General features: G+C 38.4%; 1 protein-coding gene across 2 annotated transcripts in view; it reads right to left on the bottom strand.

Annotated features, from left to right (window-relative positions):
• SGK3 (serum/glucocorticoid regulated kinase family member 3) overlaps positions 1 to 21963 on the bottom strand; it is a 149167-nt gene extending 127204 nt beyond the window's left edge. Inside the window, exons 1-2 of one of the 2 annotated variants that reach the window (XM_058699732.1) lie at positions 21473 to 21963; positions 7231 to 7277 (exon numbers count right to left, since the gene is read on the bottom strand). The gene's annotated coding sequence lies outside the window, so the exon portion shown is untranslated. The remainder of the gene's footprint in view (positions 1 to 7230; positions 7278 to 21472) is intronic. The other variant, XM_058699731.1, reaches the window with a different exon arrangement.
• Between the last annotated feature and the right edge of the window lie 4633 nt (positions 21964 to 26596).

The following is a 26596-nucleotide window of genomic DNA, read 5'->3' as shown; positions in this document are numbered from 1 at the left end:
CTCTCTGCCCCACCCCCACTTGAATTCTGTCTCTCTCTCTCTCTCTCTCTCTCTTAAAACTAAACATTAAACAAGTAAAAAATTTAAAAAAAGAGAAATTGTTTAAAAAAAAAGTCTGAAAATCAATATGGTCCTTCAGGATATGGCTAGCTCTGGTGGGTCCTAGAAAGACTTAAGAGCAAATGCTGACCAGGGTAGTATACAATTACCCAACAAATATACAGTCTTCAACACAATCACTTACCTTCTTTCTCCAAGCGACCCAAACTTTATATTTTAATGATTAGAAGTCCAAGAGAAGAGACTTCATTACACATATACAAGATCCTTGTCACTGAGGATTTGAGAAATCTGTCATTTTAAGAGAACTGTGTGCCTGATAGATCCTTCTGCTTCTGTAACATACTTGCACAATAAACCATAATGACTCATAACCACCATCCATTACCTTAGTGTTTCGTAACTTGTTTTCCACTTTTCCCTCCTTTTAAAACTGAGCCTAAGGCAATGTACACAGAATTATGATAAATGAACTTTAATAGTAAGAGCTTAAAATTACAAAAGAGAAAAACCCAGAGTACATTTGGATGGCTTGCCTCCTGGTTTTTCCATTAAAACTTAAATGGACATTTAAAGTGTACTGTATTCTTTTAATGGAGGTGAAAAAATAGTTTTGGTTGTCATAATTTAACAATTCTTTTTATCTAAAAAAATTTAATGTTATTTATTTTTGAGAGAGAGAGAGAGAGAGAGAGAGCTGTCAGCACAGAGCCTGACATGGGGCTCAAACCCACAAAGCAGGAGATCATGACCTGAGCTGAAGTCAGATGCTTAACCAACTGAGTCACCCAGGTGCCCCAATTTTAACAATTCTTAAACAATGATGTTGTATATTGTTTTGATATGATTTTGAATCCACCTGCTTGTGACATAAATGAACCTATTTGTAAGAGGAATGTAAGGAGTAAAGAGTAAAGTTCATAAAGAGTAAAGTTGGTGTAAGTTGTGTCAGGATTTCATCATCTCATCCATTATCATTGATAATTACTCCATAGCTCAGCTGCTGAGGACCCTGCTTGGGCTTATCAATAAAAACACATGAAGAAGCAACTATGGCAAGTGGACATTTAGACTATAAATACCCAGAGTCTGTAAGGACTATCTGAGTGTATTCAGTCTGGCAAGACTACTCTTTGCTGATATAAATAGCTCTCCCAAGACCTCGGGGGCACTGGACCCTGGTGTGGTAAAGGCAACTGTTTTATCGGCAGCGGTGAAAACTGTGCAGTCGTCCCAAGAAGAACATCTTTCCGATCAACATCAGTGCCACTGTTCCTTACCAACATGCTCTAGGAACAAAGGACTTTCACTTTTGCTCTGACAGTTTAATGTCAGCTCTCAGTTGGCTGAGCTGTCTCTCCTGAGTACCGACTATATAAAAGTATATACCTCAACTAAATTTGGACTTTATTTCTTTTATCATCCCTTGCCTGGAACAATAGTGTGATTCATCTACCATTATTTGGAATATGTTATTTCTTTCTTGGTTTATTAAGAGACATTATCCTGTATGCTATTGGCTTATGAAATTACTACAGTGAACCTACATTAAATAAATTGCTGGTGTTAACCTTAAAAATAAAACTTCCAGTTATTTTATCAGCAAAAGATGGGTTTATCTGGGAGTAAAAGAGAACTGCAAGCCAGAACAAGTAAGCTACAGCAAAAGGACAGACAAGTCCAGAGAGGGCTCACAGGCTCTTGTAATAGAGAAAGAGGGTAAGTTGGGAAGGCAGTTATAAAGAAAGAATTTCATTAGTGCAAACTGGGAACTGGAAGTATAGTGGATTTTCATTGGCTAAATTGTGGCTGTTTCTCATTGGCTGAGTTTTTGGGAGAGAGCCACATAAGCCTTTCTTCCTTCTGTTAATAGTAAAGTAGTAGCCACAGGCAAGGTCTATCTCTTTCTGTTGGGTCTGCAGTTGACTACAAGTGTGGGTGTGAGAGTTCCACCTGTCCCCATTTTAGTGAGGTTTCCCATTATTTAAAAAAAATTTTTTTTAAGTTAGTTTTTTTGAAAGTGAGAAAGAGAGAGGGGAGCATGCATGCACTTGCGTTGGGGGAGAGAGGGAGAGAGAAAGAACCCACGGTAGCGTGGAGCCTGACATGGAGCTCGACCCATGAACCAGAAGACCATGACTTGAGCCAAAATTGGGTGCTTAAACAACCGAGCCACCCAGGCGCCCTGAGGTTTCCCATTATTAATTTTCTCACTGGCAAAGACAAACTCAGTCTCTGAGCATAATTTGCCTCTCAAAACAAAAACAATGTACTACAATATTGTGATTTATATGAAGAAATACATATATTATTTGGTCTTTATCAGTTTCTGGCAGAGCTCCTAAAACCCTCATAAGTGACAAAAATCATAAGGGTGAAACAGGTGTCTTTTGTCATTCATATAACAAGCCTGTCTCAATCACACCTGAGTTTATGTTAGTGAGGTGATTTCTGGAAAACCCCTAGGTAATTTAAGGATAGGGACTGGTTGCCAGGGGAACCAATCTGATTAGATCAGAGGGATGGACCTTTCAGTCCCACCCACCCCCACCCCTGGGGAGGGGAATGGGGCTGGAGGTTGAATAAATCACCAGTGGCCAATGATTTAAGCAACTATGCCTACATAATGAAACCTACATAGAAAACCAAAAAGATGGGATCAGAAAGCTTCCGTCTGAATTGGTGCACACAGAGATGTGGGAGAGTGGTGCACCCCTGACTGAGGGCATGGAAGTTCCCTCATCCCTTCCCACATACCTTGCCCCAAGCATCTCTTCCATCTGGCTGTTCCTGAGTTACAGCTTTTAAATAAACTGGCAATCTAGTAAATTAACTGTTTTTCCTGAATTCTGTGAGCCACACTAGCAAATTAGTCAAACCTGAGGAGGGAATCGTAGGAAATTTATAGCCTGTCCTTCAGAAGCACAGGTAACCAGCTGGCCTTGCAGTTGTCAACAGAAGGGGGCGGGACGACAGTTCTATAAAACTGAGCTCTTAATCTGTGGGATCTCCAGACAGTGTCAGGATTGAGTTAATTTGTAGGACACACCCAGCTGGTGTCTCAGAATTGCTTGGTGTGTGAAAAACTGCCATACATTTATAACCAGACAACAGAATTGTTCAGGGTATTTCATGTAAAGGAAAACAAGAGTTTTTTCCTTCACAACTACATGAATATGAATCCATATAACATTTTGTTTTTTTAAAAAACAAAAATGACCAAACATACTAATTCATTATCTAACAGTCACACCATACATCAACATTTCAAAATGGTAAAAATGCTCCCAAAATTTACCGTATCATTAATATTTTTTACTAGAAATCACACAGATCAGAAAATGTTAACAAAAAGCAGCGACAGTTTCTGTAACAGCTTTGCATGATCTCAGCCACACTTCCCACCTACGTTTCACTCTCCTACAGTGTATTCCACCAGTACATTTTAGAACTTTCGCAAATTAAGTTAGAAGTTCTTGTTCACCTCAATTCATCTCTGGTGAATGGCTGTGTGGAACTCCTAATTTAAGTACAACTGAATTACTGTTCTCTGATTAGTGTGGAATAATTCTTGGATTCATGGCAATGCCAGGCTAAATGACACTGTAAAGAAACCCTTTGTTTTCAAATAAATCAGTGGTTGGTTTTAGATAATGCTATAAAGAATCTTATTCATGTAGTGTACCCTAGTTAAAATTGTAAAAGTTGAAAACAACAACAAAACTTCCACCTCTATTTAAAAAAATAATCTTTATTTAAAGCTTTTTTTCTCTATATGGATTTAATAGAACCATAGCATTTTAGAGGTAGAAGGAAATTTGAGTAATTTACAATCAAAGAAAATCAAGTGACTTGCTAAGGATCCCTTAATAAGTTAGTGGCAGATCTAGCACTGTAACTGGGGCTTTCTAAATTCCTCAGCCAAAGCTATTAAGTATTATAGAATATTATGGATAGGTTAATATCAGCCAACATTTATCACATTCCTACTTTGTGCCCTTTACTATGCCAAACATTTTTACATCTATCATCACTTTCCTAAATCAGCTCATAAGATTTTTATTTTTATTTATTATTTTATTATTTTTTTTAATGTTTATTTATTTTTGAGAGAGAAAGACAAAGCATGAGCAGGGGAGGGGCAGAGAGAGAGAGGGAGACAAAGAATCTGAAGCCAGCTCCAGGCTTCAGGCTGTCAGCACAGAGCCTGAAACGGGGCTTGAACCCACGAACCATGATATCATGACCTGAGCTGAAGTCAGACACTTAACCAACTGAGTCACCCAGATGCCCCTAGATTTTTAAAACACTTAATAAAACAATCAAATTCATTCCTTTAGTCATTTGGTGTTCCAGAGAATATTGCCACATGATCTAAATGGTGAGAGAAAATTCAATTACTGTAATTAGTACTGAAGAGCATGTGCTCCAATGACACACTTCACTCAGAAATTTCCCTCCCAGGGTAGATATAGATTTAGAAAATCTAGGAATGCATTTCTGTGTACTGGCCTCTTTGCCAAGGACCTAAAAAGACTTCTGCAGCTATGTTCTCCCTCTTAATCCACTTCTGTACTTTTTCCACTATTACATTCTTTTTGATTCTTCTGTAGCTACTGTTTGTTCTTCAATCTATCTAACCACTGTCGTCTCTGATAATCCAAAAATCTGGATAATCTAGAAATAATGTAGAATTTTTCCTCTATGTTCTGACCCTCACTCTTTATCTACTTAGGCCAAATGGCCTTCCAAAATGGTCACTGTTGGATAACAGGATTCATTAAATGAGAGATCATTCTAACTACAGTTTTTTAAAAAAACAAACAACACTAAAATGTGGGTATAATTTCAAAACAATAGTTTATTTGTAAAATGCAGAATAATTCCTATATGTGCTGCAAGGCAAGTAAAATTATATTGTCTTTACAAGTACATGACGCTTTAAGGAAAAGAATTTACTGGTATTCATACATTTATACATTTTAAAAATTGCCTCTATTAACTGAATTTCACATAGCCTTTCTACCACTGCGAATTTTGAAATGTGTATTTCATAGAATTCTTGTAGGTGCAGATCAAAAAATGTTACCATTGAAAATTAAAAATAAGAAAATTCAACTATATACCAATTCTGCTTAGCGTGAACATGTGGGTTACATTTGTTAACATTTTTTGGAGCAGTCACCTCCACCACACGTTAGCAATAAATTCTTAGTTCCTAATAGGTAAGTTGATCAAATAAGACTGTTGATTCATTTGAGATGAGATGAGTGTCAATACTGTTTGAAAAAATATTTCAGTGCACTTTACTAGCAAATTCTATCACAAAGATAAAAAAGAATCATGGACCTGAGAAAATAGCACTGAACTTAAGTTACATTTAAATTTTAACATTAAAAAGTAATGAAAGTAAATAATTAAATTTTTTTTTTATTTTAGAGAGAAAGAGTGAGAGCAGGGGAGAGGGACAGAGGGAGAGAGAGAATCCCAAGCAGTCTCCACACTCAGCATGGAGCCCGACACAGGACTCCAGTGTGCTGAAAATAAATAATTTTTTAATTTAATTTTGTTTAAATAGCCCACTAAAACAACATTATAAGTTTGCATTTCAGTCTTTTATCTTGATAGTAAGTTTTCACATCTATACTAATATAAATTATTAAAATGCTTTAATGGGAACATCTCAGCAGAATATCAATAAGGAAAGAGAAGACATGAACACTAGACACCAATGAGACCTACTAGACATACATAGAACATTTCCAACAACAGAAACAAAATACACAATCTTCTCACATATACATGAAGCATTCTCTAGGGGAGCCCATATATTTGGCCATAATAAGGCCTCATTAAATTTTAAAAGACAGCAATCATACAAATTATGTTCTCAGACAACAATGAATTTAAATTAGAAAGCAATAACAAGAGGAAATTTGGTGAATTCACAAATATGTGGAAATTAAACAACACATTCTTAAGTAACCAAGGGGTCAAAGAAGAAATCACAAGAGAAATTAGGAAACACTTTCAGATAAATGAAAATGAAAACACAACATACCAAACCTTCTAGAATTCAACGAATATAGTGTTCAGAAGGAATTTTATAGTTGTGAATGCCTACATTAAAAAGATCTCAAATCAGGGGCGCCTGGGTGGCGCAGTCGGTTAAGCGTCCGACTTCAGCCAGGTCACGATCTCGCGGTCCGTGAGTTCGAGCCCCGCGTCAGGCTCTGGGCTGATGGCTCGGAGCCTGGAGCCTGTTTCCGATTCTGTGTCTCCCTCTCTCTCTGCCCCTCCCCCATTCATGCTCTGTCTCTCTCTGTCCCAAAAATAAATAAAAAACGTTGAAAAAAAAAAAAAGATCTCAAATCAATAGCCTAAACTTCCACCTTAAGACACTAGAAAAAAAAGAGCAAGCTAAACCCAAAGCAAACAAAAGGAAGGAAGTAATAATGACTACAGTAGAAATCAATGAAATAGAGAACTGAAAAACAATAGAGAAGGTTCTTTGAAAAAAAAAAAATAACAAGATTGGTAAACCTTTAACCATACTGATCAAGAAAAGACTCATTAGTAAAATAAGGAATGAATGGGAGCGAATTAGATCACCTAGATGAAATGGACAAATTTGTAGGAAGGAAAAAACTACCAAAACAAACTAAAGAAGAACTGGAAACTAAATAGATATATATATAGAGGTGCCTGGGTGGTTCAGTCAGTTAAGCGTCCAACTCGACTTAGGCTCATGTTATGCCAGACTCCTTGCTGGGTATGGAGCCTTGCTTAAGATGCTCTCTCCCTCTCTCTCTGCCCCTCCCCCTCTCATTCATGTATGCACTGCTCTCCCTTTCTCTCTCTCAAAAAAATAGATATATAACAAGAGATTGAATTAGCAATAAAAAAATATATATATCCCACAAATAAAAGCCAAGGTCCAGATGGCTTTGCTGGTGAATTCTACCAAAAGCTTAAAGAAAAATTAATATCAATCTTTCACCAAATCTCACCTCCTCCTAAAGAAAGAGGAAGGAACTCATTCAAGGAGGCCAGTATTACCGATACCAAAACCAAAGATGTCAGAAGAAAATTACAGATCAACATAGTGCAAAAATTCGCAACAAAATACCAGCAAACCAGATTCAGCAACATATAAAAAGGATTATATACCTTGACCAAATATGATTTATCCCAGGGATGAAAAGTTGGATTAACATCTGAAAAATAATCAAATGTATTACTGTATTAACAAAATAAAGGACAGAAACTACACAATCATTTCAACAGAGGCAGAAAAGGCACTTGAAAAATCTAACACTCTTTAATGATAAAAACATAGCAACTAAGAAGAGAATGTCCTCAAGCTATTAAAGGGCATCTACAAAAAACCCACAGCTAACATCATGTGTAATGAGGAAAAACTGGATGCTCTTCTCCTGATATAAGAAATAAGACAAGGATATCAACTCTCTTCATTTATGTTCAATGTTGTACTGGAGGTTCTAGTCATAGCAATCAGGCAAGAAAATATTTGTAAAAAACATTCAGATTGATAAGGAAGAAGTAAAACTATATGTGCAGATAATATAATCTTATATATAGAAAATCCTAATGAATCCACCAAAAAACGATTCAAACTAATTAAGTTCAGCAAGATTAAAGAATACAAGGTCAATGATTAAAAATCAATTGTACTAACATAACATTATGTCAATTGTACCTCAATAAAAAAAATTAATTGTATTTCTATATAGTAGCAATGAGCAAACATAAAATGAATTAAGAAAACAATTTCATTTACAACAATATCAAAAAGAATGAGATACTTAGGAATAAATTTTCAAAACAAAGCAGAAGACTTATACACTGAAAACTATAAAACATTGTTGAAAAATTATAGACTATCTTAATAAATGGAAAAATGACCCACGTTCATGGATGTGAACACCAAATATCATTAAGATGGTAATACTCAGGGCGCCTGGGTGGCGCAGTCGGTTAAGCGTCCGACTTCAGCCAGGTCACGATCTCGCGGTCCGTGAGTTCGAGCCCCGCGTCAGGCTCTGGGCTGATGGCTCAGAGCCTGGAGCCTGTTTCCGATTCTGTGTCTCCCTCTCTCTCTGCCCCTCCCCCGTTCATGCTCTGTCTCTCTCTGTCCCAAAAATAAATAAAAAACGTTGAAAGATGGTAATACTCTCCAAATTGAGCTACAGATTCAATCAAATCCCCATCAAAATCCTAGTTGTCATATTTTGATAAATCGATAAGCAGATTCTTTTTAATTTTTAATGTTTATTTGAGAGAGAGAGAGAGAGAGAGAGAGAAAGAGAGAAAACACAAGCGGGGGAGGAGCAGAGAGATAGGGAGACACAGAATCCGAAGAAGGCTCCAAGTTCTGAGCTGTCAGTACAGAGCCCGACACAGGGCTCGAATCCACAAACCATGAGATCATGACCTGAGCTGAAGTTAGATACTTAACCGACTGAGCCACCCAGGCGCCCCAACAAGCAGATTCTAAAATTCATATGAAAATACAATGGACCCCAAATAGTGCAATCTTGAAAAAGAACAAAGTTGGAGGACTCACACTTTCTGATTTTAAAAACTTACTAAAAAGCCACACTAAGCTAATTAAGACAGTGTGACACTGGAATTAGAATAAAAATGAGAGTATAGAAATATACCTTTACATTTATGGTCAATTGACTTTTTACATGGATGTCAAGATAATTCAATGGGAAAAGAATATAAAATTTTTTTATTTTCCTTAAGTATTACATATAACAGACTCCGGAGTATGCTGTGGGTAGGCTTATTCTGTCCTCTTTATTCACTGTCTGTGAACTCTTACTTCTTTTTAAACCTTTCTTGAATTTCCTCAGTATCTTTCCTATCATCTTTGCCCACCATGTAAATACCTCAGATAACAGAATAATATGAATTGAGACCTAAAATGTTTTTTTCATTCTTACTTGTGAGCTCATCCAGTAACTGCCAAGACACATGATATACCTACCTTAGCTAACATCCCTCAAAGATTAGCATGATAGGGGCGCCTGGGTGGCACAGTCGGTTAAGTGTCCGACTTCAGCCAGGTCACGATCTCGCGGTCTGTCAGTTCGAGCCCCGCATCAGGCTCTGGGCTGATGGCTCGGAGCCTGGAGCCTGTTTCCGATTCTGTGTCTCCCTCTCTCTCTGCCCCTCCCCCGTTCATGCTCTGTCTCTCTCTGTCCCAAAAATAAAAAAAAATAAAAAAAAACGTTGAAAGATTAGCATGATAGATTGTACCTGCTCTATCTCCAAATTTATATAAGTGGTTGCTGATTATCATCGTTAAGGGATTTTAGACAACCATTTCTTAGAGTTGGCAAAGTTCACCAGGCATTGGTTGCTAATAGTAGGAGTTTAATACCTCTGCAGATTCCAACATAAGGCGTTCAAAACCTCTAGGTTCGGGATTTAACCCATTCAGTAATTAAATTTAGAACTTTAAGCTCTTTTTCATTAAGAAATATATCATATTTAAGACATTTTCAGTAAGCTTTCTCCTTGAAGTCAGGCACCAGTTACTAAATTAAAAAAAAAAAAAACAACGTAATCTCAGAATAATAAAGTAAAACTGAAAAGCCAGTCTTCAAACTCATTTAACTACTACCTCAACAGCAGATGGTAATCTGAGTTATCTGTAAATCAATTCTGTCTGTTCTTTCAGATGAGGGATTTGAGCAGAGTCGGCCTTTAACCCCTTCTCAAAGGCAGAGGAGATCTCCTGGTAAATCCAGGTAGTGTTCAGATCAGCACTGTCCTGTGTTGCCTACATATAGCTACCTTCAAAACCTCACTGAGCCCCAATTTGCTCATCTGTAAAATAAAACTAGTCACCTGCTCCCCAGAGTTATTCTAAGTATCTAATAAAATAATGTCTGAAAGCACCCAACACATGGTAGATACTCAACAATATTCCTTTCTCTTTGCTCTCCACAAAGTAAAATACAGGTCATAAATGGCAAAAACTAAAAAAAAAAAATTCTGATGAAAGAAACTATTTGGCTTAGTGTGTACCGAAAAGAGCAGAATTATCTAAATACTAAAAGTAAATCAAACTTTATTTTCTACAAGCATCAAACTCATACAATCTTAAGTAGGTAAATTATAATCATGATGATAAGATACAAGATACCATGGGGGGAAAATCAACTAATTTTCCACTAATTATGTTGGTATTATCTAATTTTATTAGGAAACAACGGAGTATCCAGTTGGCAGAATACTGCAGACATTTTCAGTTAAATGATTCAGCGAATAAGCCAACAATAACTTAAGATTTGGCTGCATTTGCAGTATCAGGATTTCCTAAGGGAAGGCTTAATAATGAATCTTAGCCACCACACTTGAGAGAGCAGAAGGGAACAGGTCAAGATGCCCGCAAAATACTATTAGTCCTTTGAGACTAGACTACAAAAGGATTCTTTTTAAAAAGATTTAAAAGAACAACTTTTTTGAGAGAGACAAATCAAAAAACAGACTCTTAATTATAGAAAACTGATGGTTACCAGAGGGAAGGTGGGTAGGAGGATGCATTGAATAGGTAAAGGGATTAAGGAATGTATTTGTTGTGATGAGCACCAGTGATGCATGGAAGTGATGAATTGCTCTATTGTACACCTGAAACTAATATTACACTGTATATTAATTGGAATTAAAATTTTTAAAATAAAAATATAAAATTGTGTTATTGGACATATGGAAAAGGGAAAACAGAAAAGGGTAGATCTATTTTCTGTAAGTCAGGAAACCCATAGACATGATTTTTTTTTTAATTAAAAAAAATTTTTTTTTAAAGTAGGCTCCACACCCAGCATGGAGCCCAATGCTGGCCCTGAACTCACGACCCTGAGATCAAGACCTAAGCTGAGGGGCACCTGGGAGGCTCAGTCGATTAAGCGTCCAACTTAGGCTCTGGGCATGATCTTGCGGTTCGTGAGTTCAAGCCCTGCATCAGGCTCTGTGCAGACAGCTCAGAGCCTGGAGCCTGCTTCAGATTCTGGGTCTCCTTCTCTCTTTGTCCCTCCCCTGCTCATGCTCTGTCTCTCTCTCTCTCTCTCTCTCTCTCTCTCTCTCAAAAATAAACATTAAAAAAAAAAAACACTAAGCTGAGATCAAGAGTCAGACACTTAGCTGACTGAGCCACCCAGGTGCCCCCCATAGACATGATTTTAAAAAGGATTTCTATAGTGGGCTATATATTCACACGATTCTAACAAGAGTATACAAAAGATACACAGTGAAAAGTCTGCTTCCCATCCCTGCCCCTACCCACACAGCTCTCATCACCCAATCCCACTTGATAAACAGTGTTAATTTCTTAAGTAGCCTTCCAGAGTCTGTCTGTGCTTAAGACAAGCAAAGCAAAAATATATTCTTATTCTTTACTTGTTTTTCTACACAAAAGTAGCAATTTATAATACCATTCTGCATTTCAAAGGCAAATTTTTAATGCTAAATGTCAAATAAAAGCAACAAATAAATCAACAGGTCAAGGACTTTTGTTCACACTTGAGTGGACTTTTATTTATTTATTTATTTATTTTAATTTTAATTTTTATTTTTTTTAATTTTTTTTTTATTTTTTTTTTTTCAACATTTTTTTTTAATTGATTTTTGGGACAGAGAGAGACAGAGCATGAACGGGGGAGGGGCAGAGAGAGAGGGAGACACAGAATCGGAAACAGGCTCCAGGCTCCGAGCCATCAGCCCAGAGCCTGACGCGGGGCTTGAACTCACGGACCGCGAGATCGTGACCTGGCTGAAGTCGGACGCTTAACCGACTGCGCCACCCAGGCGCCCCAATTTTTTTTAATTTTTAATATATGAAATTTACTGTCAAATTGGTTTCCATACAACACCCAGTGCTCATCCCAAAAGGCGCCCTCCTCAACACCCATCACCCACCCTGCCCTCCCTCCCACCCCCCCATCAACCCTCAGTTTGTTCTCAGTTTTTTTTTTTTTTTTAAACGTTTTTTATTTATTTTTGGGACAGAGAGAGACAGAGCATGAATGGGGGAGGGGCAGAGAGAGAGGGAGACACAGAATCGGAAACAGGCTCCAGGCTCCGAGCCATCAGCCCAGAGCCTGACACGGGGCTCGAACTCACGGACCGCGAGATCGTGACCTGGCTGAAGTCGGACGCTCAACCGACTGCGCCACCCAGGCGCCCCTGTTCTCAGTTTTTAAGAGTCTCTTATGCTTTGGCTCTCTCCCACTCTAACCTCTTTTTTTTTTTTCCTTCCCCTCCCCCATGGGTTTCTGTTACGTTTCTCAGGATCCACATAGGAGTGAAAACATATGGTATCTGTCTTTCCTGTATGACTTATTTCACTTAGCATCACACTCTCCAGTTCCATCCACGTTGCTACAAAAGGCCATATTTCATTTTTTCTCATTGCCACGTAGTATTCCATTGTGTATATAAACCACAATTTCTTTATCCATTCATCAGTTGATGGACATTTAGGCTCTTTCCATAATTTGGCTATTGTTGAGAGTGCTGCTATAAACATTGGGGTACAGGTGCCCCTATGCATCAGTACTCCTGTATCCCTTGGATAAATTCCTAGCAGTGCTATTGCTGGGTCATAGGGTAGGTCTATTTTTAATTTTCTGAGGAACCTCCACACTGCTTTCCAGAGCGGCTGCACCAGTTTGCATTCCCACCAACAGTGCAAGAGGGTTCCTGTTTCTCCTTGAGTGGACTTTTAAAAGGAGGAACATAAATGATGTTAATGTCAATGGGAATCAGAAATAAAGGAAATCCAAAGGAGGAAACAAAATTCAAGGAGAAAAGGGGGCACAGCCTTACTAATCTCTTTAAAAATGTTCTCTGATAAAACACAAGTATCTTATCTTTCATTAATTAAAAAGAAATCATTTCCTTATAGACAAAAAAAAAAAAAATTAACCAAATATTCATGAGAAAAGAGAGAGGAGGGATAAAAGGAGATCAATCAGAAAAGAGAGCTACTTGTGTCAGAATGGATTAAATGCCAAGTATGCACACATAGAACTACAAAAATAAGAACCACTTTTTTAAATTCTAGCAGTCTCAATTTCTGAACGTTTACTAACCTAGCTCAAATAAGCAAATGACATAGTACTTTCATGTTTAAGCCATCATCAATTTTAGCATCATGTTGTTTGAAAGGTGAATAAAAATGTCTTTTCACAACCTTTTTCATTCATATTTATGAAAATAATAGGCCTTTATTCTCAGTGTAGCTATTAAGCAGCTATTGTCTTGGTGTGGAGCTCCTCAAAACACCTCGCCAAAGCACTTTTACAGCTGAGCAGAAGATGGTATAAAGTCAGCTACCTGGGCCTGACTTGAGAGACTCTCCAGTGGCAACCTATCATTCTTGTAACCAGTATTGCTTCTTCTCTGACTCCCAAGGATCAAAGGCTGATCTATGCTTCTCACCAATGCATATCTCTGCTGATGAAAATCTGGAAGGAAAGGGTTTGGAATCTTGACATACCACTTTTCAAAGACAGCTAGCCTTTAATCTAAAATAGCTTTCTTACTGTTCCACTTACTTAAAACAAAAGAGACTGTTTTTAAGCCAGGTATCTAGAGCTAGATGTGTTTTCTGAAAGGAAGAGTGGTCTTTTCTAGGAGTTAGCTTTCATGACCAAAACAGTGAACTCAATCCATTATATAGCTAACATCTTCAACAGGAAAAAAGTAGCACAAAAGAATGCTATTGCAATGATATGAACTCCCCCCCTGCAAAATTATAAACAGTTTTAAATTTCATTATAAATGCTAATGCTTAAGGAAAACCAGGTTATTTAGAGAAAAGGAGGTGGGTGGAGACTTCTATGGATATTTTGAAAGGAATTACTGGGTATTCTCAAGGACTTTGAAGGTTGAAACCACTGGCTCTTTATAATGTCTACCTTCCCTCCCAAACTAAAAGCTTTCCTTTCCCTTATGAAAGGCTTGTTCCTAACTGTATCACCATGATTAGTATCTTTTTTGCTCAAGATGAAAATGAAGAGAGTGGGATGGAAAAAGAACAGAAATTTCCTTGAAGCAAAAGCTGGAAGAAAAGGGGGTGGGGAGGTTTAAAAGCTACTAAACTGTCAGAAAGGGAGGAAGGCGGGAAAAAGATATACGAGGACTGTGTGGGTGATAGCTGTGCACATGCTCAGTGGGTGGAGAGATATTAGCCTGGACAGGTGCTGTCTGGAAAGACTGGTGGCATTAGTATGCAACTAGGGAGTTGTATGCATGAAATTATACTAAGTCAGGTGTTACTAACTCTGAGACAGTCTATATAATAGAATAGGATCACAGGGAACTTCAAGGTCACCTATTCCTCCCTACCACTGGTGGGAGCTTTATTAAACCAAATAGTCCAAACCACATACTTATCACTCAGAGACGATTTCAAAACATCAAAAGTTCAGCTATTCTAATTCTTAACTGAATTTAACACTTTTCTTGGTTCAAGTCTATTACTTCTGCTTCTCCTGTAGTGATCACAGTCAAGTGCATGTGAATATTTCATTATTTCTCTTCTTAAACATCTTGTATTTTATATGTACTTAAAATACAAATACTGACTGACTTCCACTAGAAGGATTTATGCTGGGGCGCCTGGGTGGCGCAGTCGGTTAAGCGTCCGACTTCAGCCAGGTCACGATCTCGCGGTCCGTGAGTTCGAGCCCCGCGTCAGGCTCTGGGCTGATGGCTCGGAGCCTGGAGCCTGTTTCCGATTCTGTGTCTCCCTCTCTCTCTGCCCCTCCCCCGTTCATGCTCTGTCTCTCTCTGTCCCAAAAATAAATAAAAAATGTTGAAAAAAAAAATTAAAAAAAAAAAAAAAAAAAGAAGGATTTATGCTGATTTGGATGGATTTGTCAGTCCATCTACATACCTTCACCTCATCCCCTTGATGAGCAGTATAGTATAAATTTCCATGAGTGTTATCTAGGTTTAGGGTATGGCAGGTGGCCAGGAAACTGTAAATAACTGGTTCAAACATGCATGGAATCTATGACGTTGGTTGGCTACATAAACATGATTCTCTAACCAACAAAGCATGCCTGTATAAGAGAAAATTTTTATTTTTTTATTTTTTTAATATGGAATTTATTGTCAAATTCGTTTCCATACAACACCCAGTGCTCATCCCAACAGGTGCCCTCCTCAGTGCCCATCACGCACCCTCCCCTCCCTCCCACCCCACCCCCCATCAACCCTCAGTTTATTCTCAGTTTTTAAGAGTCTCTTATGGTTTGGCTCCCTCCCTAACTTTTTTTTTTCCTTCCTCTCCCCCATGGTCTTCTGTTAAGTTTCTCAGGACCCACATAAGAGTGAAAACATATGGTATCTGTCTTTTTCTGTATGACTTATTTCACTTAGCATAACGTGGATGGAACTGGAGAGTGTTATGCTAAGAGAAATTTTTTAAATGGCATTGAAAATATGGATATGCACACACAGAAGTTTAGAAAGATATACTCTAAAATGCTAGTAGTGATTATTAATGGATGGCAGATTTTGGTGATTCTTATTTTCTCTCTCTCTTTTTTTTTTAATTTTATTAGAGAGAGAGAGAGAGAGAGAGAGAGAGAGAGCGAGCGCCTGTTTCCCAAGCAGGCTCCACGCTGTCAGAGCAGAGCCCCATACAGGGCTCCAACTCAGGAACCATGAGATCATGACCTGAGACGAAATAAAGAGTCAGACACTTAACTGACTGAGCCACCCAGGCGCCCCCATTTTCTCTTTTTCTTTAGAATTTTCTTGAAAAAATGTATTACTTTGGTGATTTAAATATATTTTAAAAGACACAAAAGAGGGAGCATATAAATATTGGAACTAGAAAATGGATAAATTATTAACTATGTAACTGTCAAATTTTACATACATCTATAGATGTCCATGATCAAGTACTAAATAAGAAAAAAACAAATTGTGTAGAATGATTACCATTAAAAAAAACCCCTCAATATACATTTACAGATACACAAATTTATATAAACATGGGAAAAAGTCTAGAAGGATATAAAAACTGGCAGTGGTTCTCTTTGTAGGTAAGATTGAGTGGAGATGACTTATTTTTTTTTTAATTTTTTTTAACGTTTATTTATTTTTGAGACAGAGAGAGACAGAGCATGAATGGGGGAGGGTCACAGAGAAAGGGAGACACAGAATCTGAAACACGCTCCAGGCTCTGAGCTGTCAGCTCAGAGCCCGATGCGGGGCTCGAACCCACAGACCGTGAGATCATGACCTGAGCCGAAGTTGGACGCTTAACCGACCAAGCCACCCAGGCGCCCCGGAGATGACTTATTTTTTATGTAACATACTTCTCAGTTGCTTGAATTTAAGGGCATGCATACCTTTGAATTACAAAGGTGTAAATCAAACATAATATTTAGAAAACATACAACACAATAATACAAATGTGGGGGAAAGATGATGTATAGCATTTTCTTGGGAAACTAAGGATATGATTCTTATATTCTTTCTTAGCTAGTCATATTATATAATATACATGTACATTAGATTATATAGTCTATACACTTGGTCCTATATGTATTTTTGTGTGCATATATGGATGCTGAATTGGAAACCAGATCATTTTAAGTTAATTTTAATCTATTTTTATTTTAAAAACAGGGAAATAAATAACTAGAGAAATAAAGGTGCTTCTCATTTTTGAACTCAAGCAAACAATTAGTCAAGTCCTAGTGACACCGCACTGTACTTGAAGACATCTCATCCAGCACTCTCTGGAATGGTTAGTCTATCAATGAGTCCAATTTTGTGTATGCACATATTGTATATGAAGTCTATTTTACCTATAGAAAAAAAAAAATTGGTATTGACTGGCATAGAAAATATATCCAGAACCTGAATGGAAGCAACTAACATGAATCATATTCATTACTATATGCAATATAAATACAATGTATTTTAATACAGTAAATACAGTAAAATAAATAATATTATCATCTCAAAGTTACAGGCATTCTCCAAAAAAAAGTAAGCCTTTAAAAAGGTACAAAATCCAGGCCTTTACTCAGCAAAGTCCTATCAAATCATTCCTCCTCTCAAGTTAAAAGCCATTAAATCAGCCCTCTACATGTTGATTATGTGCAGACAAATTTCTAACACAGCCTGAAGAAACAGCTACCTATAATGATACTTCTGCATTTGGTGGTAAAAACGAGCTCTGCCTGCTGATATCACACAATATCACAGATGTTTTTAATCCTTGCCAGACATTCTTTGATCACATGTAGGTCTCCCCTATATTTATGGCCCTGTTGAGGGGCCAGCACTCTGCACAAATCCACCCTGAGAGCACACTAAATATCTTACTTCACCCACACATCTCCTCTCTTCCATCTTACACATTATCAATCTCTTACCCTACAATAATTCCCTTTATATCATCACCCTCCTACCCTCCTTTCACTCACCCCCACCCCCAACCCCACCTGAGGAAAACAGATTTTGGTTTTGAGTAACAGAAGAAATGCTGACTACAAGGAGATGGACCAAGACAGGTTGTAGGACGTGGGGAATAGGAGAGGCTGTGGGAAACTGGGCAAGGGCAAGGATATTGTACACTGCCCTAATTCCCTTTGAAAGTTCCCTGGCTCTGTTTCATACAGGTAATAAAATTTTCCTTATTGATGCTCTGAATCGGCCTTCATCATTTGATTTCCATGTCGTCTTCCTCAGCAAGACAATTAACTCAAAGTTAGTACTGAGTTAAAATTACTCTGACATGAACTACAAAAGGTGGAATCGGCACCTCTTAGATTTACTTTTCTCCATGAAATAGGAAAAAAAAAAAAAGTGAAATGAGAACAAAGAAGCCACCATAGGTAATGGAATAGGTAAAGGAAAACAGAAGCACTGAGTCCCTTAAAATAACGTGGGAGCTGTTTCTGTCAGGAATAACATGTTACATAATTTAAGTTTCATGAATCAGCACTTTAGTCAGTAATTTACATGAATTAAAAAGAGAGAAAAAACATGAGGATCAGAAAAGGTAAAGTGGTTTCTGAAACAAGGCAGGTTTCAAAAGTATTTTATTCCACCCCCACACAGAAGAATGTTGACAGGCAGATGACTCAGTCTGGCTTCATTAAGAGCTTCTTACCACCTAATATCCCTCATGGGTAAGTCCATCCCATCTCTCCTTTTTCCATGATACCCTTCTCAATTCCTCCCTCCAGGTAATGGCCATATTTCCTCTCTAATTGAAGGTTATCTATCTGGAGGTCACATACGTTAGGATTCAGTGATTATGCTGGAAGGATATAAATAGTTGAGGGGTTTTTTGGTTTGTTTAAAAAAAAAAAGACCCTTGGGGTGCCTGGGTGGCTCAGCCGGTGAAGTGTCTGGCTTTGGCTCAGGTCATGATCTCACGGTTCATGAGTTTGAGCCCCGCATCGGGCTCTGTGCTAGGAGCCTACTTCAGATTCTGTCTTCCTCTCTCTCTCTGCCCCTCCCCTGTTCCCACTGTCTCTCTCTCTCTCTCAAAAGTAAACATTAAAAAAAACTTTTTTTAAAGCTCCTTTATACTAAAGGACTTGCAACATTTCAAAGAATTCAGTAGTAGTAACGTCAGATGCTTCCCCCCCCCCCCGCAAAAAAAAGGCAGTATCTATGATCATTGTGTTTGAATCTAAGTAGCTTGAGTTCACTGACATTGAAAACCTACAGTGATTTGTAGTCCTTAAAAATGACCTTAAATGAGCAGGGAGAGATAAGGAAGCTATCAACACAAACAATGAAACCGTATGTCCAATCTAAACTATCTCCAAATCATAGGGAAAAAGGAAGATATTTTAGAAGAAAAAAAATAACCAACCTATTTGCTTTTTCAAAAGCCAGAGTGGATAAATCCTATGAAATGAGTCCAAAAAGCATTCTCATCTCTTTTTGTAGACAAAATGTTTATTGTATCAGATACTGTTTGAAATAACTGAGAGATATTGGTATAGGCCTGGAAATCTCTTAGGCACAAATCAATTATGGTATTTGAGAGGCATAATGTTTATAGAAAGAGCAAGAAATCTGAAGTCATTCGGAGTCATTCATCCACAACGTTTACTACAGACTGGCACATGCCAAGCTCTGTCCACACACCTGCTCTCTATTCAAGCTCTGTCTCCCACTAGCTATACAATACTGGTTAAAGCATTTTAACATTTCTCTGCCTCAGTTTCCTCATCTGTAAAAGCACGAATAAAAAATGGCTGCTAAGGGTACCTCAGTGGCTGAGTCGGTTAAGTGTCTGACTCTTAGTTTCAGCTCAGGTCATGATCTCACGGTTAATGACTTCAAGCCCCACCTTGGACTCTTTGAGTGCAGATTCTGCTTGGAATTCTCCCCCCCTCCCCCCCGCCAAAATAAATAAATAAATAAACAAACTTTTAAAAAAATGGCTGCCAACTTCACAAATATATCTGGAAGTACTCTGTAATCCAGGAAAGTATTAGTTGTCATTTCACTGAACTGAATTCATGAATGCCACTGTTGTGCCATAAATTATATCAGAGGAAAGTGAGCCCTCCTACTTCCAGGAGATACTTCATAAACCTATTAAATAAGGCTTAGAGTCTCATTTAATCATCTCTCTGGAAATTTAAATGAGAGAGAGAGAAAACGCTACAAAGAGAGAAAGCTAGTATAACATGCAGATTTTGACATCAAATTGATAATCACCATAATGACAAAAACCATGATTCACCGTTTTGGGTCTGTAACAATCTATCAGGCCAAGGACTCATTTGAAGAGGGTACTTTATTCTGGAAAAATATTCTCTCTATATGTCTGCAAATCACAAAATGGGCATCTACCAGATTGACCTATCAACTCAACATTGCCAAGAGTAAATGGCAGTGAAATCACAGAGCATTATTTGTTATGTTGATGTGTACAAACCAAAACATTCTATTTTATGGTATATTTCACTAAACTATGGTTTCATCAATTGTCAAACAGATTAGGAACAAAGCTCCTTTTAAAAACAAAATTAGGCTCAGGGTAGTGGCAGTTGAAAAAAAGGAGAAGTTCTGGTCTCTCCAGAGTTAGCTAATAATGATGGGCAGTATAGTGGATGAGAAAGACCATCTTATAGAAGACACTAGGGATCTGGTGGAGATCTGAAAGGAAGAGGTCTCATTCCTGTAGCTCCAGACTCCCTTCCCCCAGGGAATGAAGGGGTGGTGGCTTGTCTTACAGGAGTGGTAGCCAAGTGCACCAGAAGGCACACCCAGTCCTAAAATATGCCTGAAACTTCCTCTAATGTTTCTAGTTCTTGCAATGACATTTGGGGAACTGAAGTGTACACAACCTCTTCACTGCTAGAACTGCTACAATTTCGTATTTTTAGTTAACAATTTGAGTTAATATTTATAAAACATTTAGAAGGAGCCCAAGCATGTAGTAAGAGCCATTTAAGTGTTTGTTAAATAAATAAGTCACTTCCCAGATTGGTTGGGTAAATCCTCAACCTAGAGACAAAGTAGAGAATCAAAACACACTAAACTCTAATATTTTTAAATACAGATTTAGAAACTATAGAGCTCTGTATTTATTCTTGCATCTCAAGTGTACCTGCATCTCAAATATATAGTCTCTTGGTGCAGAACCGAAATTCAACTTATGTTTTAGAAATCACTGTGCAAAATTAAATGATGGAGTTTAAGTCTCAAGAGATGAACTCCTTCTCTCTTCTACCTTTCCAACTGACCACCACTAAAAATGACAAATCTAAAAATCTCAAAGCACTCTAGATGGTACATATTAATGCTAAAGCTGAGGGAACCAATAGAGCCAAATTCACTTTAAAAGAGATGGAAAGGCTTTAAATAAATCACAGAGAACTTAAGGACAGGAACGCATTAGTCTGAGACTACCATCCGCTGACAACAGGTTAATGATTCCCTTGCCCTCCGCCATCCCTGATCCTCGCAGGTGACCCGCACCCTCTTTCGACTCCAGGAGGGGGTCCCCCACCTTCACAGTTCCCGGCTCGTCTAAGCTGCGAGGCCGCGCACGGGTTAACAATGTCCGTCCACCGACAAGGCTCGAGCGTTTAGGAATCAAAAAGAATCCGAATTCACTTCGACGAAACACAGACCACCAACTCTCAGAGTCGGGGTCTGCGCGGGGGGTATTGCTTCTGCCCTTCTGACCAATTCGGAGGTTTTCGGGCTGAGGGGTCGAAAAGTCACGTTTGCTTCGAGGAGACGCAGCAGTCGAGGCCCGGGCACCGCTCGCCCCGCCCCGTCTCACCCGCCCGGGGGGCTCCGACTGCGACCGGACGCGCGCGGACCCTGCGGCCGGCCCACCCGCCTCGCGTCCCCGCGTCCCCGCACCTACCCCGGTCCGCGCGGTGCTGCCTCCTAGTGCGGCGGGGCGGAGGCGAGCGCACTCGCGCGCTTCCTCCTTCCCCGCAGGGCCGCCGGGCGCCGCCGTTTCCTCCCTGACGCGTCACGGCGGCCGGCGGCTCCTCCCGCAGTGTGTCGGGCGGCTGGAGAGAGCCGGGCGGCCGGCAGCGCGGCGGTAGGGCGCCGGCTCCGAGCCGGGGGCGGCCGGCGCGCGGCAGGAGACTCAGGCTGGGCGGCCCCTGCTCGGGCCCGGCCGCCGAAAGCCGCTCCCTCTCTCTTCCCCGTGCACCCCGGCGAAATCCCGGGCCACAGCGCGCGGACTGGCTCCCGCTTCGCCGTGCGCGCAAAGTTCTGGGGACACTGGTGGATCCTATCTAGAGGCTACGGCTCCTCGCTGACGGTGACTGCCGCCCTGGGGCCCAGGAGCCGCGTGGGCCAACGCTCCCGGCCGCCCGGTGAAGACGACCCTGGCGTAGGCAGCGAGCAGGACCGCTGGACCGCCAGAGGAGTAAGAGTCACCCCAGGAGCGGCCTGGTGGGCCTGTGGCTGGGTGTAAACTGGAAACTCAGGGAAGTGAAATGAGTATCCGAGTAATTTAGGGCAACAATTGTGCTTCATTTAGTATTATTTGAAGTTTTCTTTCTTTTTTTCTTTCTTTTTTTTTTTCTTTTTCATCAGCAACGTTTTGGCTTTTGTGTTTATAGGTAAAGAGTTCACAATTTGGCAGATCCTGGGTACAGAAAAATTTACACACATACTTTTTTTTTTTTTTTTTTTTTTGCATTCCCATTAATCTCCAAGTCAACTGAGGGCACACTTCACAGTTTCTTATGACTCTTTCTTATTCTTTAAATATAGAAGTTGCATTTTAGACTCTTACTCGTCTCCTTTTTTCCAGGTAAGATAGCGGGAGGTAGAGAAGATGAGTGGAAAACCTAAGGGTTACATGATTCAGTGGGAGTGGAGTAAGGTGGTTAGGATTTTGAGGTAGAGTGGGTTGTTGTTTGCCCCACAACACTACTATAGTTTAATGTTTTATCAGGTGTCACTTGAAGATAGACTCAAACAACTATATAAAGATTCCCACGTCCATATCATGTTTCAGATTTTGAGGCAACCATCTATACTTCAGACTATATGATTCCAGAGAATGTGCCATAAATCTATGAACAAATAAACTTCCAAAGGTAGTTATAGAGTAACTGGCATTCATGTGTGGCTTCCCTAAATTCAGGGGACATTTCCTTATGTTTTAAAATAATATTCAAAAATTTAAACCACAGGTAAAGGCAAGAATATTCATTTGTAATGTCATTTAACACAGTATGCCTTTCTCCTTCTTAAAGAAAATGAATGTTTAATACAGAATTTTTATACTTTGAAATATAATAATCCTGCAGAACTTTCTAAACAATGATTTTCAGTGGCACAAGGAAATGGATATAAAGTACAACAGATACAGTTCAATACATTGCCATGGTCCTTTGTATGTTTTCCCTGTGATCCACACAATAAGGCACAGAGAAGCTACAGAATTTCCTCCCTTGTAACAAAATCAACAAGTGATCAGTGTATCTCTTAATTAGAACCATATTCACATTGCTGAAAATATTCTCAGACAAAAAGAAATTTTGTGTCAATAAACTCCAAATGGAATGACATCATTCTCGCCTTAGACATACATACCTGTCTATCACCATATTTCAACTTTCTTCCTTCCTCCCTTCCTCCTTCCTTTCTTTCTTATTTCTCTTTTCTCCTTCCTTCCTTCCTTCCATCCTTCCTTCCTTCTTTCCTTTCCTCTTAAAAAACAAACATCTGGAAACCGTTGTATTTCCAGGATAAATCTGTCTTCCTGCTGTGAAGAATACACACACACACACACACACCACCTCCTACATTTTAAGACAAGAAGGTAGATGAGCCACATTCAACTAATAAGAAATGGTTATTTTTGCATTTATAATCAGAAAGCTACAATTGACTAGCTTGATTTCTTCAGAATACTAGAGGTTGTAAATATATTCACGAACTTAATACTAAAGGGGTTTTCACTTAAAATTAATTTTAAAGGCTCACTTTAAGGCTGATGACTTTGATTAATCATATTCATCTATATAGATCAAATCTCCATTTTCCCTTATGTTCCAATATCTTTTTAAGCTTATATTGTAAAAGAAAAGTTGTTGAATGTTCAGCTAAATGTCTAGCTGAGATTTATGCTTTTATTAAAGGTTTCATATAAATTGGGGCGCCTGGGTGGCTCAGTTTGTTAAGCATCCAACTTTTGATTTCAGCTCAGATCATGATCTCATGATTCATGAGACTGAGCCCCACGTAGGGCTCTGTGCTGACAGTGCAGAGCCTGCTTGGAATTCTCTCTCTCCCTCTCTCTCTGCCCTTCCCCCGTTCTCTCTCTCCCCCCTCAAAATAATAAACTTTAAAAAAATTAAAGATGAAAGGTTTCATATAAGTAAAATTTTAAAACAGAAAGTATTTTGTTTAGACTATGGGTTCCAATATTTTCTTTTAAAATAGGACTCCATACAGATAGGGCAAATATTTTGTTTATCTGTTTTATCTATAATGTAGAGATTATGAGCACAAGCTTTGGCATTGAATAGACTCAGGTTTCAGTTCTGGCTCTGCCACTTTCTACTTTGGGCAAATTATTTTACCTCTCTGAGCTTTGGTTTCATCAGTAACATAAGGATAATAGTACTTGTCTCTCCTCAGTGAAACAGAGATAATAATAGTGTTTATCATATAAAATTGCTAGGAGGATCAAATGAACTTAGTAGAATGCCTGGAACATAACATCAGTAGACTGCTATTGTCATCATCATTATTATTAGCTCTAACACAGATATAAAAATGCCAATATTTATATTTCTTTTGTGCTAGTTTAAAGAATGGTCAACATTTAGAGGTTTTCTTTTCTTTTCTTTTTTTTTTTTTTGTAGAAGTCCTAAAAGTAACAGGAAAAAAACCATAAAAGAAATACTAAGATATAGTTATGTTCAGAACTTTAGAAAATTGGGCTGGTGATACTGTAAACTGTTGACCCAAACATTAAAAACAAAAACAAACAACTACCTAAGGAGGTAATATAGCATTTTTTTTCTTTTTAGGTAATATGTTCCACTGAGATCAGTGCTTGGTTTTTACCTACTTTTCAAAATGGGAAACCTTTTCCCTAAACTGGTGCCTGATATGGAACCATCATGACTTTTTATATCATAATAAAGTCCTCTGTTGTTTGTAGTTCTTTCATTGTAACTTTGGAAGAGTTGAAGAGCATAACAATATAAGAAATACCACTTCCCATAAGGAGAAAAATTGATAAAATGACAGCTACGGGACCTGAATGGCTTCTATTCATTCATAAGTCAGTTGGTAATGGAAATGAGGGCCAGCATTCATTGGAATATTTGTTTTATAGCAGATAAATCAATAAGACTAGAGAAGTAAGAATAGCGCTACCAACCACATGATTACAAAAGCAAAGATGTTTTTGATTCATATTATTTGTATTGCTTCCATAGCACCTTTTCCTTCATTCTACTACAAACTCATCTACTTAAGTGGGTCAGACACCATGAGTTGTTGCTATAGTTTCCAGCTATGCTTATCCTTTGGTATATCAAATGCAGTATCCCACAGCTTCAAAAAAAAATGAAAACCACTTTTCTTGGAAAGGTAATTTAAGGATAGTCCAAGTCATGAATTGGCTCAGGAAATAATTAACCCGGAAAAGCCTGTTATAAATAGGTAAGAATATGAGAATTAAAGTGACAAATTTATTGAATTTTCTGAGCGAAACCATATAATAAAACACAAAGCCACCCAAGGTATAGGCAGAAAAAACTCAGATATCCATGGGAACTGAAATTGATACTGTTTTATACTGCCTTGGCACAGAGCCAAATTAACTTGTTTCCTTCATCTAGAAAATGGTTCAGAGTATTCTCATTCTGTGTGTTGGGGGTGGGAGTGGTCCACAGCTCAACATCTTTGTTGGGCCAAATTAGCCATGTTCAAACTCAAAACTGAAGTGCCCAAAGTTCAAGTGTGTTTTGTAACAACGTGAAAACCATTTTAAAGCAAGACTACATTAGGATCAAATATAAGGCCTCTTAGATTACAGGACTTTTTCACTTTCTGTATTAGACTCCTGAGAAAAATCCAGGGGAAGTGTTAAGAGACCAGAACCCTTAAAATGCTGGCACAGCTTTTTGATAAATAGTTGCTAGAAATTACTTTAAATTTGCTAAGATCTGAAGTAAAACCATTATCCTTCCCTATTAAGGAAACCTCATTGTCTTCCAATCTAGTTATTATAAGTATCAAGAACAAAATACAAATCGCCCTTTTTTTCTTTCTCATTTTTTTCTTTTTCTTTCTTTCCTTTTTTTTTTTTTTTGATCTCTGGTTAGTCTGTTACATACATAAACTACATCTGTAAATAGTTGGCAATAACTTACATAAGTTGTGTCAGCAGTTACGATGTTCCTCAGAATCATATTGGGCCTGTGAGCTCAAACCTACTGGGTGGACTTTGAAGATAACAATTATTTTAGTTGCTTATCAGTAGGAAATAATAGCTTTTCTTAAACACTATTCATTTGGTGACTCAGTTATTTACTGTTAATTATGTGCAATTAATGATTGAACCCATTTCAAATGCAAAAGCTTAATAGTCCCTGGCTTAAAGAAGTGTGTTGCTGTTATTTCCACAACTGATTCTTTGAGGAGTCTGTGTCTGGCTCACTAAATGTGTCAAAGACTTAAATAGACTTTAAGGGATTATAACGCTTCATATACGGGGAAACCCTTAAATTCTCTAGGTTTTCTAGAATAAACAACCTCAGTCCTTTTAACTTTTTCTCACTTTTTTTTTTTTTTTTTTTTAATTTACAACCAAGTTAGTTAGCATATAGTGCAACAATGATTTCAGGAGTAGATTCCCTAATGCCCCTTACTCATTTAGCCCATCCCCCCCCACCTCTTTTTTTTTTTTTAATGTTTATTTATTTTTGAAACTGAGAGAGACAGAGCAAGAGAGGGGAGGGGCAGAGAGAGAGGGAGACAGAATCCAAGGCAGGCTCCAGGCTCT

The sequence above is a fragment of the Neofelis nebulosa genome, chromosome 14 (assembly GCF_028018385.1).
Source record: "Neofelis nebulosa isolate mNeoNeb1 chromosome 14, mNeoNeb1.pri, whole genome shotgun sequence".
NCBI classification, from domain to species: Eukaryota; Metazoa; Chordata; class Mammalia; order Carnivora; family Felidae; genus Neofelis; species Neofelis nebulosa.
This window is presented reverse-complemented; position numbering and strand designations above follow the sequence as displayed.